General features: G+C 33.2%; 1 long non-coding RNA gene across 1 annotated transcript; it reads left to right on the top strand.

Moving 5' to 3' along the window:
* Positions 1-230: 230 nt before the first annotated feature.
* On the top strand, positions 231-17,012 carry LOC136982024 (uncharacterized). The gene is made up of 3 exons (XR_010881822.1): positions 231-285; positions 15,731-15,803; positions 16,955-17,012. It is a non-coding gene; the product is annotated as an uncharacterized lncRNA (long non-coding RNA).
* The last annotated feature ends 1,202 nt before the right edge of the window (positions 17,013-18,214 follow it).

The raw sequence follows: 18,214 nt of genomic DNA, 5'->3' as shown, positions 1-18,214 counted from the left end.
TACATAATATCAGTTTTTAGTTAAATGGAAATGAGACAAAGCCGTAATTAATTATGACTGTAGGAGACCTGTTAGTATCTTATTAATTTCATTCGAGTCCGCTAGGCGTGCTGAAGAACCGTCGCTGTCTGAATAACCGTCCGTGGACGACGTTTCGGTAGAACCACATGGGCGCTTTGCTGAGGTTGTTAACCGGGATGAGGAAGTTCAGTTCATAGCCTGCATGTTCCGGGATTAAGACAAAAGACAGATGTGTTATATTTTATTACCGCTTCATTATTATTGGTAAGTACTACCGAAATTAATTTTGGGGTAAAAGTCCATCCTTACTACATCGGGCATTTTTTTCTAATTTTGCTCTCTTAAGACACCTCTCGAAATCTTTATATGAAATGTTGATTTATTCAAACATTACGTAAATTTGCTTTTTGCTATCCTTTTGAAAAGATCGACCATCTGTGTGTCACACGTCGTTGTGTTCCCGCGTGGCGATTTTAATCCAAGATCATCCTTTTGATATTAGAAAGTTAAGGCATGCAAATTAATTTAAATAAATGGCAGACAACTTCTAAGTAATTTCAAAGGCTTATAATGAGAGCAAAGTGGAGAATGAGGAGGTTAAAGAGGAAGATGAGGGAAAGGTCTAAGTAGGAAGGAAAAAAGGGTACGGACTCCGGAGGACCTATTCTGAGTAGTATCGTTAAGCTAACGAATACGATAAAAACCAGTTTCTATCGAACCACGTGATTCACGTTTAATCAACTGTGAAAATGCTATTCCGAGCCGTACGTTTCTTTTTCGGTGCCGATAGCCACGTGCGATAACTAAGCTTTTGTTATCGGTCACTCTCGAGCTGCCGTTAGGAACGTAACGAAAGTGAAAACAACATGGCGTCTTTTCGTGTAAGAATGATTTTACTTCACGAGCAATTGGAGAGAGGGGACAGCAGTAACACCGATTAAATTTAATACTCTTTCTTCAACTTCAGTTAATTTTTGATTAACTGAAGGCCCACCTCCTGTTTGAAACGTTGATTTTTTTTATTTGTGAGGCTTTACTTTTAATGTTTGCTTTCCAGTCATTCCACGTCTATGCAAATAATATTTACATTTAATAAGATTTACTGCATTTGACATTTAATCATAATGCTAATTCTAATTTGGTTATAAGGTTTATAGAAGTAGAACTTGTGGCAAAATTAAGTTTGTCATTTTATTCTTAATGAATGAATTAAAAAATACATTAATTGCATGAAGTTATATAGAAATATACAAAGAAACTTAGACATACTTTGTATAATTGTAAAATGTTAGCATTATGTAATAAAATCTACAAAATACAGATTTCTATTATCTAAGTTTAACAATGTCGGCTTTAATTAATTAGTTTTAGTTAAAAAAAGTACATTCTATATACGTAACTTAACAGTAAACTATACACTATACATAAAATGACTATCACATAAATTTTAATTTTTAAAAACAAATACAGTATTTGCTTAACGGATGGGCTGACAAAATAGACCCAGTAATAGACCCAGACATTTTAAAACAAAACAAAACTATATCACTAGCGCTAGTACACGACAATGCTAAAAGCACGTGCTTCGCTTAGAAAATGGCGGGTTGCAGTCACGTGACAAAATACAATGTTAACTAAACTGATTGGTTAAAGCGTAAAGTTTGGACTCCACATTACCTGAAAACAGAAACTCAGAAACAGAATTGAAACATACAGAGTTTTCGTTTCAGTTATGTTTTCGTTTTAACTTGACTCCACTAGCACGTTACGTGGAAATGCGCCATCTGTTGATCAGTTCTGTAATTCTCGTAAAGAGTCAAACTTGGACGACGCTGCGGATTTTGCCATGCTTTCTCTGCATTTATTAATAACAATGAAATTGTTAATAATCTTTGAATTATTTACATTTTTTGTCGTACAGACATTTGTATTTACTAACTTCTTCGATGAATAATTCCAAATCTATTTCTTTCCTCGTCTTTTTCTCTACACTTTCCGCCATTACGGCAATCAAACTACACGTGACTACGCGTCACAAATCCTTGCGTTTTTATTGGCTGCAGCACGACAGAAGTGCGAAACGAAAACGGAAAAGTTAAATAATTTTTAACTCTGCTTTCAGTCTTGTTTCTGTCCAACAGAACGTTCCAAAACTGAAAGTTTCGTCAGTTTGGCTTTCAGTTTTACGATTACGTCGCGGATTACGGTAATGTGGAGTCCAGGCTTAATAGCTATCGATAACATGGAACCCAGACGCATCTCGACCGACTACCCGTAGCGAAACCCACTTAACGTTGGAGCACAGAATAGCGATTTGTCTAAGGTTCGTTAACTGCCTTTCGCTAAAGGGACTTATCGAATGTCCCGTGTATCGCTCTCGTTCAATTATCGGAAGAGCTCAGAATAGGTCCCCAGGGTAGAGTTATCTGAAGATCCAAGAAGTCTGTTCTGGCTTTCCCCGTATGATGTAATTGGATGTATATGAACTGTACTAAAATTTCTGTTATTCTACGAAATGTTTCTTATTGTAATAAGTTTCTCATAAATTTTATAGATTGTTGGAAAATATTGTTTTAATGGTACTATTCCATATATAGAGAAATAGCCAGTCACTGTATACAGGAACTCAAAGAAAGAACACCGATCTTTGAAGATAGTATTGTTCAAAAAAATATATGATTGTCGAAGATTGGTGTTCTTTCTTTGAACTCGTGTATATAGTCACTGGTTATTTCTCTAGTGTCAACCAACTGGAAGCTAATTACGTGACATCAAATGCTATTTAGGGGCTGTCCATAAATTACGTCCACGCTTTTGTTTCAATTTTTACTCTTCCTCATCCAACAAAACTAAATGATGCTGAAATGAAATACAATAAAAATTCTTCATTACTGTACACAATTTGAAGAATTTTTTAAATGTGTTAGATTAGACTCGATGTGATAAACCCTTACGTAAAACCTTTGTAGTTACAGAAATCAAATACAGTAATACCCCAACTTATGCAAACCCGGAGTTACGCGATTTTCAAATCTCGACGATTCGTCTTTTGTTTGAGCGCCATGCAACCCTTGATTACTCCCCCTCCCCCAAACTATTGTTCAGCTTACATGTTCGGACGTGTTGCGGGGAATCGACGCGTAGCTACAATTTATTTTGTCTTATTTATTTCTGTGTTTGTTATATCTACGGAGACTTGAGACACTACTATGTCATCCAAACGAAGTAGAACTGATTCTTCTGCATCAAACAAGAAAAGAAAAACTTTATCTTTAATAATGTTAACTTTACATTCCAAAGACTTCGATACAAAAATGAAAATTTGTGAATTGGCAAAACTTGATCCTTTAGAACCAGTTCAATCAGATGATCGAATGGCGGTTGGAAACTTGACAGAAGGCCTCAGTTTAATTAAAAAGAGGTTACAAATTTTAGAAAATAGACTCCAACGAAGAGCTCATTTCTTCTACAAAACGAGAAATAAAAAAATTATTAGCATGCTACGTGGAAATTTTGCGGGAGAAAAAAATCTTTGAGCCGTCAGACGAATTTGTTAGATTTTAGGAAGCCTTCTATAACAAAATAACTTCGATTTACGATTTTAATAATATAATTTGTTATACATATGTATTATCTAAGCTTTTATTAAACATTTTTTTTTTAAATTATTGTTTTCTTTAGTCTCCGGCCCCAATTAAAAATAATTTGTATGTACAGTATTTATATGCGAAGTTATACCCCGACTTACGCGGTTATTATCACTCGGTCCCGCCTATCGCGTAAGTTCGGGGTATTACTGTACAGTACTATAATAGAAGGGTTAGGGTAATTATTTTTAAGCAATATACACCCAATGTTTTCTCTCAATTTTATTCTATTAATCAATCTTTAGTAGTATTTCTATAAAAAAGGAGATATTTTTGTCTTTCCATGGGAGCAATCTCCTTGGAAAAAAGCTATTATGACAAGAATATCTATTTGGTAATTATACTGATTAAGGGAATGTGGAATATTCCTACCGAAAGAACAAAGTGGAAATCTCGTTACGGCGGCATTCGTTATCACATTTAGCAAAAAGTGCCGAACTTTTTCATCTGTGAAAGAACTAACTTTTTTCTAATAATATATTAAGTGTTAACTGTGGGAAGACCCAATTTTTACCAAAGAATATAGAAGCATGTCAAGCCCGCTATATGCATGATTCAACCAGGTAGATTGACTTACACCAGTATATCAAATTAATTAAATGTACTGTACTTATCATAGAGTGAGGTAGCGCACTACAGGAGCTTTTATAAAGCTCGGCCACACGTTTAATGTTGAAATGCTAAATTTGACCCTTAACTTTTAATTTTCCTAAATATTTTATTTGTTTGGAGTTTAAATGGATACTTACAAAAAATGGCAAGTTTAGTCTTATCTACAGCTGCTAGATTTAAACACGGTCGGGTAGGGAATTGCAGATAATAAAATAAACTTAAATTTCGCTGTGTTAGCTAGTTTTATTTTTAATTGTAATATTGTAATGGATAATAGCCAGAATATTTATTTTGAATATTATTTTATATTTTATAAAAAATAAAAAAATATTTTAAGAACACTAATTATTTTCAAACGCCAGGGTGCGCAACAGTAAGAAAGCATGTTTGATGTGTTGATTTTTTCCGACCACGTGCAAGACTATTGTTTCATTCAGTTAAAAAAATGGAAAAAAAAAGCAGGAAGAAGACAGTTTGTTAGTGTAATTGCTAAACCGGTGGGGTCCAGAAAACTTCCAAAAAAACTATTCAAATTGGTCAGAAAAGGTATTTTATCTGGTTTAATTAATTCTATGATTATGCTTAGGGCCTCGATTTTCAAGTTGACTGAAAAATTTCTACAAAAGAAAATTGAAGTCGAATTTTGTAATAACTTTTTTTCAAACAAACAAAATATACAGTTTAACCCGATTATAATGTCATCGGATATAACGACAACCCTAATATAACGTCAAATTTTTATCGGTCCCATTTACTATACTAGATAATGTTAAAAAAACCCACTTGTAACGACATAAAACCCTGTTTTAACGTCAAATTTGAAGCATTCCCAAATTTTATTTAACTAAAAGTACTACGTGTTCAGTCCTAGGGTCAGAGTTCACTTTCCTAGAACGACTGTGGGTGGTGCTCTTTCCACCTGACTTCAGTGGGGTGAAATTCGCCACTTTTAAACGACGTGACGATCGGTTATTACGTGTAATTTTTAAATTACTTTATGCTAAATGGTCAAATATTCTATTATTTTTAATATAACATATTATATCAAATAGTTTATAAAGAAATAATTGTATTATTTTTAATTGGCATACATTAACCTTTTGTTGCCTTTTGATTCAACATTATTCAAAAAATCGGAAGTTCCGCCATTATTGAAACTTAAGACAAATAGAAATTTTCTATAAAATGTAATTTTTGAAATTTTTAATTACATCGACGTAAGTAAAGTTTATTTAAACATGTAGTTTTCATTTTTATACATACGATAATAAATTATTACTATCATAATAGATACAGTATACTGTATTACCATTAAGAAATAATTTTACAGTAATACATACGATGTAAAATTAGAATGGCGTTTATAATAGATTCTTAAACACACTTGGTACGTTTTATCCGACTGAAATTATGACCCCAGATAACGACGCTCAGTTATAACGTCAAAAAATTGTCAGTCCCATGGATGACATTATAAATGGGTTAAACTGTACTTTAAATACTACATAAAATAGAAAGTAATTAATATGTTTATTAATTCTTTTTTTTTCTTAATTTTTTTTTTATGATTGACTTCAAAAATGTGAAGGGTTGGTAAGGGGCCTCACAGAGTTTGGCTTAGGGTCTTGAAATGCTTAAATCTGGCCCTGTCCCACACAAAATTACTGGCATTTTAAACTTTAAGGAAAAATCCTTTGAAATTGAGAGCGTAACTTGTTCATATAAAGCTGGAAAATAGGAAACTTTTTTGCCAAATCTTAACAGTTGAACCCACTCTGTCGGTAATATTTATGAGCTTCGAATTCTGATTTCCAAATAATCATCTGTTTTTCATGTGGGAATAGACGAAATTTTATATCTGTCTTTCGTAAGGCTTTGAAATTGCCATCTGGAATGCATCAGAAAGCTTTGGTTTTTTTATTGTTATTCATCTTTACTGATGACAATACACAATGATTCAAATGACTCAGATAAAATAGTTTTGTTTTCAAACAGAGGGCAAGCATTCAGTGAAAATTGCAAATATCACAGTGAAAAGTTTTAAGGTGTATTCTTTTATTCCTCTGCATAACTCCGTGCGAGCGGCATCCGTTTAAAAATTCCTGTGGAAGGCGTTCCTATATTCCGATCAGAGTGCGTCATCGGATGGCAAAAATGGCCGCTTGTAGTGGTAGTTTACAGTGGAAAGCAACACTGAGTCCTCCGTGGCTCAAATAGTTTCATTTAAGGGTCCATTATGTGGTTTTATGAATGAAAGTTTAGAAGTTGTGAAAGCGATTTTATAATAAAAATAAATTTACGTTTTAATTAAAAAGTTGCAATATAAAATCAGAAAGTTTCCATTCTACGGCAGGGAAACTTTAGTTTCTGACAAAAAAACGACAAGTACAACTATGCTGCTATATTAAAAAATTGTAAAAAATACTTCGTCCCAAATATCTTAACCAACTGATATCTCAAACACATTTATGTTTCTCGGCAAATTGCTAGACTAATTTAGACTTCTGGAATTTCACAAAAGTAAACTTTTAAGAAATGTGCAAGTCGAGTGAATAGCTTGTGACTTATTGTTTTTGGCCGTACATATGTTTTAACACAATCTGAACACCAATGGTAGTAATTGGGACTCCTCGTATTGACTATATTGGACTAGAGCAGGCCTGGCCAACCCAAATTGTTTCATGGGCCACTATGATCATGCATAATATTACGGTGGGCCACCATGTAGTCAAACATGCTTTTAAAAAAGTAAAACAAATACAAAATGAATAAGATTTTATCGTTATACCAAGAGCTTGCACTTGTGCATTATAACAATGACACATGCAAATTTTCATTTATTTAATTGTTTTGGTATACACATAACGGGAAACAAAAGTTTTAATAGATATATAATATCGCTTAGTGGACCACAATTTAATGTGACGGCTGCAGGTTGGCCAGGCCTAGACTAGAGCCATGGTCGGCAAACTCGTTAGTCAATGAGCCAAATATGAACATTACAACAATTGAGATTCCTTTTGAGAGCCAAATTTCTTAAACTATGTAGGTAGATACATTGTTATTAACTTGACACATACATACAATCTTTAATCAGTAAACTTTAATTAAAATTTTAAGTCGTAATTAAACAATAGGTGCTATACATTGAAGGAAACTTGATATCATACTTAATAATGATGATATTTATTGATAAAATTAAATTGTAAGTAAGGTATCCATAAAATTAAATTATGATAATGACTGACAAACACTAATGTGAACAATGGCCTTGCATCTCCTTGGAAAGTTTGGGTAAAACATTATTATACAAACCTGACTTTAATTTTAAGCGCGATTCCAGGTTCGCATCAATAAGATGACTTCTCAATTTACTCTTGATAAGGTTCGTGCTTGAAAAAGATTGTTTGCACGAATATGTAGAACTGAAAAAGGAAAGAACAGGAAATGGTAGTTATTTCAACTGATCATATGAGTCAGGAATACTATTCCAGGTGTTAAAAATCATCATGTCTTCTTTCTCCAGGTCTTTCAAAGCAGACCACTTGTGCTGTGAACTAAGTTCACATTTTTTTATCTATAATATTTGCAGATCAGCACAAAGGCATTCAAATTTAGAGCTCCATAATACTTTGTTTTTTAAATCCAGCAATTGCATTTCAAAGTTGCCAATGCCAATATTAAAGGGAGAAAAATTTAATTGTTACAGTAGCATTAAGAGGTTTTCTAACAAAGGCTAATCTCGTGTTGTTGTTTCTGAATTCCTGAAACCGGTTGAGAAAAGCTTCCCTCATATTTAAAATTGATGTTTCGAAATAGCAAATGTCAATATCGGAATTATTTTCTTGGCAATGTTTCAAGAGGGTTGAAAGTGAATCAAAATTTCTCTTTCAAAATCTTGAGCAAAAAGGGATAATTTTTTCGAATGAAATAACTTCTGACATCGAAAAAATTGTGTTTCCTTTTCCCTGTAGTTTACTATTAAGCTGATTTAGATGAGACGTAATGTCTACCAAGAAATAAAATTTTTGGATCCACTGATTGTTCGTTAGTTCTGGATAGGGAACATCCTTCTCAAGAAGAAATGCTTTAATTTCTGTTAATAAGGAAAATGTTTCCTCTTGATAACCAATGCACCTTGTTATGCAGTAGAAGATCTGCACACTCACTCTCTATTTCAACTAAATTAAAAATTCTTTAAATTGGCGATGATTAAGAGCTTTAGCTATAATGGAGTTGATGTCTTAATTATCAATTCCATAACTTTGCAAATTTCTTCTGGAAATGTCTGCACACAAAACGCTTCTTGATGAATGATGCAATGGTAAGCAAGTATCTGATGATTTTTTTTTCAAAATAGCAACAAACCTGTCTCTTATGTTGGTCATAGTTTTCGCCCTGTCTGTTGAAATCGAGACAGTTTTATTGAGTGGAATATGATGTTTTTGAATGCACTCACTTACAGCATTTGCTATATCCTCTCCACGTGTTTGACCCTTGTGGCAATAATCCTAAAAGTTCTTCTTTAGGACCTGTAGACGAAATAAATCGTACAAAAAGTGAAACTTGTGCTGTATCATTTATGCCACATGACTTGTCAACTGCTATTGATAAAGCTGAAACCAGTTTAAGGTCCTCAACATGCTGGTTATATTATGCTGGTCAGTTATATTTGAAAACATTTTGACTGTTCTATCTTTCTCTGTTTTAGCAAACAATCAATCAATCAATGTAATTTTATTGGCACAAAACAATTGTACATAACCTGGCCCCGCATTAAGCATTACCAGGTAAGAGAACAATAAAGGTAGATATACAGGAATGGTAAGAATAATACAAAAATGATTGCAATAAGTGTGAACAAAGTAAAATAGAACTAGCAGACAATAATACATAATGCATAAAATATACAATAATACGAAATACATGATAATACCAAATAATACATAATAATACAATAAAGTAGCAGACAATAATACATAACGCAAAGTAGAACGAAATAACATGGCAGGCCTCATATGGCAAAAACTCAAGGAATGCTGTAAACTAACAGGTACATATAAGCATTACGCAACAAGAGTTCCACGTGTGAGAATCTTAAAATAAACTAGTTATAGATAATTTGATGAGTGACATAGCTAATTTGTCTTGCAAGTCTTTTAAAAGCAGAATAGACATCTTCAGTAAGCCAGATGTCTGAAAGGTGACATGGCCAACCAATACCATGTTCCCAAAGAAGAAGTTGCAGTTCCAGTCTTTCCCGATCAAAGATTGTACAGTGGAATAAATAATGGGTTGCACTATCCTCAATTTGACAAACCTGGCATGTCTTGGAAGTCCTGTTGGTAAAGCGAGCAAGGTAGTTCGTGAATTTACCATGGTTACTTAGGATTTGGCTTGTGCAATAGTTAGGAGAATACCACTTGATGTTGAGAAAATCTTGCAAATTTGGGATAAAGCTGTACGTTGTATGCTGGTTGTGCTGGTTCCATATATTCTGCCACTGTAGGAGTGTGTTAGTCTTTAACAGTTGCCGGATAGTACGTTGGCTGATCTTATTGTAAGAAATCGGAATAGAATCATCAGTGGTTGCCTCTTTTGCCAAAGTATCAGCCTGCTCATTTCCCACTACACTCTGGTGGGCTCTGACCCAGGAGATATTGAATTTGCAGTCAGAGTTGTGGGTTGCTTTTCTGATGTAGTCGGCAAGTGGGTGGAGCGAGTTACTTTGAAGTAAGTTGAAAGCCGATAATGAATCAGTGTGTATTTCAGCGATGATATTATTATAATGACCGTTGATATAATCAATTGCCAGACAAATGGCGCTAAGCTCTGCTTGGAAAACAGTACACTCACTATCCAATCTGCAGGTTTGATGGTAAATCTCTGCCATCTTTGTATATCACAAAACTGCACCCGACAAGATCGCTGAGACGTGAACCATCAGTGAAAATATGGATATCGGCACTGTATGGTACGCTAAGGTTGAAAGTAGATGTCTCGTAAGGCGGAGGAGTTTTCCTATAGGGGGAAGGCCACTCGATGTCACTATAGTTGATCATTCGTGTTGAAGTCTGGGTGGTCCCGCCCCATTTTAGATGTAAGTACTGCTGTTTTTGAGTGATGACGAGGTCGATTGACGGCTTTCTTGCAAGTACTTGAAGACAGCGGTTACTCGTAGTATGAAAAGATTTAGTAATCATGAGTAGAGCACGTCTTTGTGAAGACACCAATTTCCTATTAGCATGAACATGTCGCCCATCCCTAGGTACCACAAGCGTAGGTAAGCATAGGGATGTAGATGTCTTCATAAATGGCAGAAAGAGCACCAGTGGAAAGGCCCCAATCTCTCTTGGCCACCTGAGAAAACGATTGAAGAATAAGACCTGTTCTATTTGTTATATATTCAATGTGCCTGTCCCAAGTCAGGCGAGAGTCCAAAATGACACCTAAGTATTTCAGGGTCTGTTCCACCTTGATTGTCATATTCTGCATCTTGAAAATGTGGTGGGCGTCGGTGCAAGTTAGGATGGCCTGACTTATTAAAGACTATGGCCTTAGTCTTGGCAGGATTAAAACACAGGTAATGTTCAGAACCCCAATTGTGAATGTGCTGCAGCATGTAGTTGGCTTTACGCTCGAGGTCAGCCCTGGACTGGCCCCCCTATTAACATGATGACATCATCGGCGTATGCATAGCAGTTATTTTGTCCAAAATTTTTTCCAAGAAACGAGTCAAAAGTAATATTCCACAACAGGGGCCTGATAACAGACCCTCTGGGCAACCTTTGGTAATTTTCTTGTCAACTTGATGTTGCCTGTAACGAAAGAGTGCCCTACGATTCTCCGGATAATCCTGTAGTAGCTTAAGGATGTTACATGGGCATTGAATTTCACGGAGCCGGTATAAAATAAGGGGCCACCAGGCACTATCGAATGCCTTCGAAATGTCCAGGCACATATTTGTAGTCTTCAAGTAACTGATGGACAGAGGAGACCTCAGCCTGTATGGTGGCTTCTGCAGAACGCTGTGGGCGGAATCCGTATTGCAATTCACTGAAGCAGTTTTTGTTTTCCACGAACCACATCAGTCTGCCTGCGATTAACTTTACAAGTATCTTGCCCAGGACAGGCAATAAAGAAATAGGCCTTGTTTCACTGGCGGAACCCGGTTTGGGGACCAGAACAACAAATGCCTCCTTCCACATCTAAGGAAAAATGGCGTGTTGCAAGCATGTGTTATAAATGTCAAGAAGTTGTTGTGGCACTATACTCCACAGACCCTGGACAACTTCAGCAGTGATGTTATCAGGGCCAGGGGCCTTGCCCCTACCCATAGAATTAATTGCTTCTCCCACTTCATTGACTGTAAAAGGTGGTGTTTTGCAAGTATCACCAATGTTATTGTGTTGTGCATGTACAAGTTGTTGCCATTTGCTATCCTTTCTGGGATCATCATCGGGACAGAAGGTCTGACAATGGTAACTCTTTAATTCTTTTTGGAATATCTGCTTTGTAAATAGCTCTTCGGATGCATTTATGAAACAACTCTATATTCGCCGTCTGTATACAGTTTTCCTCTCCTAACAATTTCTTGACTAACCACAAAACTTGTAATATTAATATTTTTGGAAGATTGCATATAGTAATTAAATACAGAACTTGATTTTTCTTGACTCTTCTGAAGTTCCTCAACTGCTTTCTTCCTTGCATCACAGACAGGATATTTAGTATGAAATGACACGTGTTTAGTTGTAAAGTGTTTCTCCAAATTTGAATTCTTGTTATGCACCAATTTTTCCTGAAAAATAAGACAGGTCGGAAGGCCATTTAAGTTTTTAATAAACACGAAAGTCTTGGTTCATTCAATTTTTAAATTTATAGTTTTTATCTTCCATTTTACTTTGCTTCTACGTTGTAGCCATATCAAATAGAGCACGTAAAAAAGGTTTGTTTTATAATAATAAAGCCACCAACACAAAATAAATACACTTTTTAAATTGATGACAAGAATACATTCAAACCTGTTTTTGTGCGGTCTTTTTTTGTGCGATTTTTTATACGTGCAATGTGTTTTGTGCAATTATTTTTGTGCAGTATACCAATTTGATTGAAATTCATATATTGCACACAAAAAATCACACAAAACAAATCGCACAAATAAAAAATCGCACAAAAATAGACTGCACAAAAACAGGTTTGAGTGTATCTGTATGATTTTCAGCAAGATGGATGAGCACTAACCACTGTACAGAATGAGACTGCTCACTGACTTTATCCCTATTCTACAATGGTAGCCAGGAATGCGAAGTTAGTGACGTTAGCACGAATCTGACCTCTTTGTTTACGTATAGCAGCGTGTGCACGTGTTCAGTTTTCTCTTTAATATTCATCCAGTTTTGTGATTAACGAAGTGATTTATTTTAATATTTCTGTAATTGTTTATTTGACTAAGTTGTTTATAAGGTAAGATGATTTAAATAAGTCATTAAATATTTAGCAGAGAGTAAATATTTGTGGCAGAGCGACATTCAAGAGGCCAGAGTCGCATGCGGTTCGCAAGCTGCAGTTTGCCGTCCATGGAACTAGAGTATTATTCCAAGGAGAGTTATTCTCTAACTTCAGAGCCAAGTACACACACGCAGCTGCCACAAGAGACGGAGAACAGAGTGCAAGATCATATTCAACAATTGTAGTTGCCATTAAATATTCTGTTACAGTGTGTGTTCTGGTATCAACATTACCAATGTTGCAGTATATCCTCAAGAAATACAATGGAAGAGGTCTTACTAGAGAAATGTTGAAAACACACTACATCCAGATTTCCATTGCTAAAATTTGTTCTTTTCTACAGCATTTATTTGTAATGTCTTCCAAACAACATAGTTGTACAGGCCATTGTTCTTCATATTTTGATGCAATGAACATGGCACTTAAACTTACTAATTCAAATTTCTGCAATATAACTTCACATTCCTGAAGAACTCTGTCAATAATTGTGACAGAAAGATATAGTTTCTTCAAGAAGGTGAAGTTTTAGGTGGACTTCAACTAACCAGTTAATCAAAAAATCTCTTCTCTCATAATTTCTGTTTGTTTACCTAAATAATTTATTCTAATTGGATATTGAATCTTCAACTGCCTCAGATAATTATAAATATCATTTGTTATAATTATTAACAAGTTGTGTGTTTTCAAAGTCCATCGCGTCCATTGTGTAAATTGTTAATGTGTCTTCTCAAATTTTTTCGAGGTGGTAGCTGGCATTCTAATGTTATTTATAGCTACTTTGAATGCTCTGTTGGCAAGATAAACCATCTTATGATTAAATATTACAATTGAGACCCTTCTTTTGTATCTAAAACTGCATATTTTAAAATCATAGATTCTTCTTTAACAATATTATTGAGTGTATGGGTGTCACCATCTTTCTTTCACCGTCGTTCCTAAATGCCTACAAACAACAATGCACTCCTGTAGTAGCGAGACACAGAGCGACCACTATTAACGAATGCACTCATAGTAGTATTGTCATAAAATTCTAGGTGCAGATTTAACAGAAATGAGTGGTAAACGTTAAAAACCATTTTATCAATAGTTAAATATTTACTGATTTGTATGCTCTATTTATGAAATTAAAGAATTCAAAGTTAAAGATATTAAGAAATGTCATCAATTTTAATCAGATATAAATAAACAGCTGTGTGTGTAATACATAAGAACATAAACTTGATTAATTAAGATGTTGAGAATGGAATAAATGTTTGAATTTATAGTAGTAATAATCAAACAAAATATAAATCAACATTTGTCACTTGAATCACATAAAGGATAAAGTTAGTTTTTCATGCATTGTTTAAGTCTTGAATGTAAAACATACTTTCAAATTAAAATGTGTGTAGTGAATAGATGATATCCAATCCGAATTTACAATTATAAAGTTTTAAAAAGGTTAATCTGGTAATTTTTTAGCTATTTCTCTTATAACTGTGGACTGTAAGAAAGCTGAGTCTAGTTACTTTTTTTATATTTTACTCTTCTATTAATTAACCCTCTACCATTCTTATTTGAATTTAAAAGAAAATTTTTTTTGTAATTCTTAAAGAAACAGAAAATTTCTTTTCTACACTATAGCACAATGCATCTAAAGACAATACACTGTTTTGTTTGGTAATTATCATCCAACTACCAAACAAAACAGTGTATAGTCTTTCGAAACAAATCCCAGTCAGTCCAACTTCCACTCATTTCTGGATTGTGGACAAAGACGATGTAGCTATTTGTGCTTGTCTCACAGTCAGATGATCATCTCTGCTGGTGGTCTGTGTGGGAGTCCAGATCCTGGCATCCAGATATGTGTGTGTCGACCTCCAACACTCGTTCACAGTTAGGTGGGAACAGCCTTGATGATACACACTTTCCCAAACTGTGTTAACTGTGTATAATGTCTTTCCACTCTGTCATATTGGCATCTGGTTGTTAAAAGACTGCCAAATAATTAGTACATTGAAAATTCTGACTGCAGTTTTTTATAAGATACCAGATAGTAATTTTAAGATATTTTGGTGGCATGTATGGCATGTAATAAGACCACAGCTGGAATCTTTTGTGTGTGTGTGTGTGTGTGTACTTTTGCAGTAATCAGACAATTCTATTTGGATTTATAGCTTTTTTGTCAATGAAATGTATTTTACATTGATATGTTAAATTATTTATCAAGCAAATATCTTTGAAATATGTACACAATAGAGTATCGATTATCCGAATACCAATCAACTGAAACATCGGTTAACCCAAAGCATTCCTGTTGGAAAATTCAAATTTCTACTAGTACTGTGGTGTTGCAGCACTCTCCCCCTCCCTGCCAACCTAAACTGTAGGCCTAGTTTAATGTACTACATTATGAAAGGTATGTATTTGTAGGACGTGATGCAAATTATATACAGTACAGTTTTGTGTTTAATATAGTTTTTTGTAAACGATCAGTTATCCGAAGAACCCCAGTCTCGAATTGTTTCAAATAATGATTCTCTACTGTATGTATAATTTTATGGTTAGCTTTGTAAATAATGCAACATAATGTTTTACTTTTACTTAATAACATTTTAAATATACTACTATATTATATATATATAATGTACTTATTTAAACAACATATACTTTCTATTTGCTAATTTATAAGTTTGTATAATAATAATATAGCTCAAATAGGAATGAAACTGTAATTTTTGCACTGTCTGTTATAAATGAGAATTAGCTTATGATGGTTTCTGAGGAATCAGTTAAATTGTAAATGTTGAGATGTAATGTATAGATTATAAAAGCATATATTTTTTCTTTTTCTATTCTTCCTTTTCTCCTTATACTTTGTATTTACTCTCTCATGTTTAATTCTTATAGTTTTAGTTAATTCTTTTATAACTATGTTCATTGTTTGTTTATTTGTTTAGCTACAAAGTGTAAGAAATATTTAAGAAATGTTTTAAGGGATGTGCAGAGTAGAATAAGGAAAGGTGAAAGAGGGTAAGTAATTTCTTACACTATAGTAATTTGTTAATCAACTTCCTTTTCTTTAACCTGAAAAATCTCTTATTTGTATTTTCAAATATAAAATTCTATTTAAACTTTCATTTTTTGCTTGCCAATTTCTCAGCTATTCATTCAATTATTATTATATTACTTTTATAATGAAAGACTCATCAGTACAATAAAACTATAATTTTCATTTATACAGAATAAATTTTAAAAAACCAAACAGTTACTGGATTAAATTGGGATACATTATCACTACTAATAATTATTAATTAATTAAACACTACACTAGAGGTAGGCATTAGGTGCCATCTTTTATTAAATTTAAATTATTTAATTTGCTACCAAATTAGATTTGTAATTGTTTGGCTTTAACATAATTATTGGGATTTGAGATGCTTAAAAAACAGATTATAATATTTTAGATTAACTAAAGCAATTTTAATTTAAACATTCATGTAATGTTTCAAAAGTTTCTAGCATCATTTTTGAATGCATTGTACGATCTTTGTTTTAACGAAAGTCAAATAATAGATTTGAGGACAATGCTGAAGGGCATAACATGGAAGTTGTGTTGTTTTTGTTTAAATCATTTTGAATTCAATAAATTAATATTTTTATTTTTGTTTGAACTTGTGGAGTATTGATTAACATTGTATTGATGTTAAAAGGCTTTGAAAATATTTATGTAATGTTAAATTAATACTTCCTTAGTTTTGTTTAATTAGAAGTGTTTTTATTTCATTCTGAGAATTTGTGTATATAAGTTATTATGACAAGCACCAGTAAATATCAAAGGAGAAATTAAAATAAACTGTCTTGTATTATTTAATTATAAACAATACATAAAAGTTACAAACTTAAATGCATTTTTCATTTGCTATTTTTATGTCTATATATATATAACCCATTGAATACTGTCCGTGTAATGCTATGCCAAAAACGGGCACTAGAGGAAGTTATTAAAAAAATTGCGGGAGGTAAAGCATGGAATTAGTCACGAACGCTCACATTTGAAGGTATTAATTTTGTATGTGATGATATTTTTTATTTCATGTAGATAATAAAATTTCTTTATAATAAACTTTAGATTTCTATTTAAAATTATAATGTTATTTAAATGTTTTCTTTTTACATTACAGAAAATCAACAAACTAAATGGTCAAGACATGTAAGGAACAGACTGTGGTAACAAAAATTGTAAGTAGTTTCAGTCCTTTTTTGAGTATGGGCAAAATCATGGTAGAAAACAATTAATTTTCATTTAAGTTATGTCCAGTTTATTTAAATTAAAATTTAAGAAAGAAATGGAAAAAATAACAAACCATATTTTAAAGCAGAACCAGATTAATAAATCTTGATCAAAACTTGTACACAGTGAAATTATGTTTCAACATCCTACAGTATTGTCCATCTCTGTATCCCAATCATTGAGCTTTGTGTAAAAAGCATTTTATTTTTTTAATTCTTGCAAATTTCAATGAGCATGAAACTGATGTAGAAACATTTGCTAGTGGACAATATAGACTTCAAATATTCACCCCAATTAACGTTAGATGTCAAATCTGGCAGAAATTAATCTTTACTTTTACTGAATTTGAGTGGTATAACAAGTATATACCTCTACTTGCTTGTCTTGTTTTACATTTTTTTTTTATACATGTTTACATAGGTATAAAAGTATAAATATAGATTTAATAATATAATAAATATAATTACAACTTTTAACAAAAATTAAACTTTGCTTCAGTCCTTCATTCCGTTGTTTGCACCATCTGCAGTTCATAAAGATAGAAGCATGAAAATGTAGCTGAGAAAGATGTAGCTGAAAATGTACAGTTTCTATATAGAAACTGTATATCATAAGGATGGTGGACTTCACGCTGATCTCTGAATAAGCAAGAAACCAGAAAATTAACATCCAGCCACACTTAACGCCTGGATGTTAATTTTCTCGTTTCTTGCTTAGAAACTGTATATTTTCAGCTGCACATCACTGCTGCTTTGTTAGCAGTTTTGTGACTGAAATTCTTAAATAATTTATCTTATATATCCATTGATTTTTGTTACATTTTTTCAATATGTAAATATTTTGTTCTATAAAGTGCCCTTTTCATATTTTCAGTTTGATTATGGAGTTATTAATATTAAAATTACTGTTGAAATTATTGTGAAAAAACATGACACTACTAAGGATGCTGCTGCCCAACTATTGTCTGTCTTAGATGAAAGGTTTAGGCCAGGGGTTGGCAACTTTTCTTTTGTAAAGAGCCATTTTAGGAATTATATTTACAAAAGTAATACTGATGGAGCTGCAAGTCAGCAACTTGAATTATGAAACACAGTTTTTAGAAATGAGCGTAAAACATTTTTTTTTTTTTTTGTTAAAATGGGTTTAATTT

This window comes from Centruroides vittatus, unplaced genomic scaffold, assembly GCF_030686945.1.
Source record: "Centruroides vittatus isolate TY-2023 unplaced genomic scaffold, ASM3068694v2 contig_800, whole genome shotgun sequence".
NCBI classification, from domain to species: domain Eukaryota; kingdom Metazoa; phylum Arthropoda; class Arachnida; order Scorpiones; family Buthidae; genus Centruroides; species Centruroides vittatus.
This window is presented reverse-complemented; position numbering and strand designations above follow the sequence as displayed.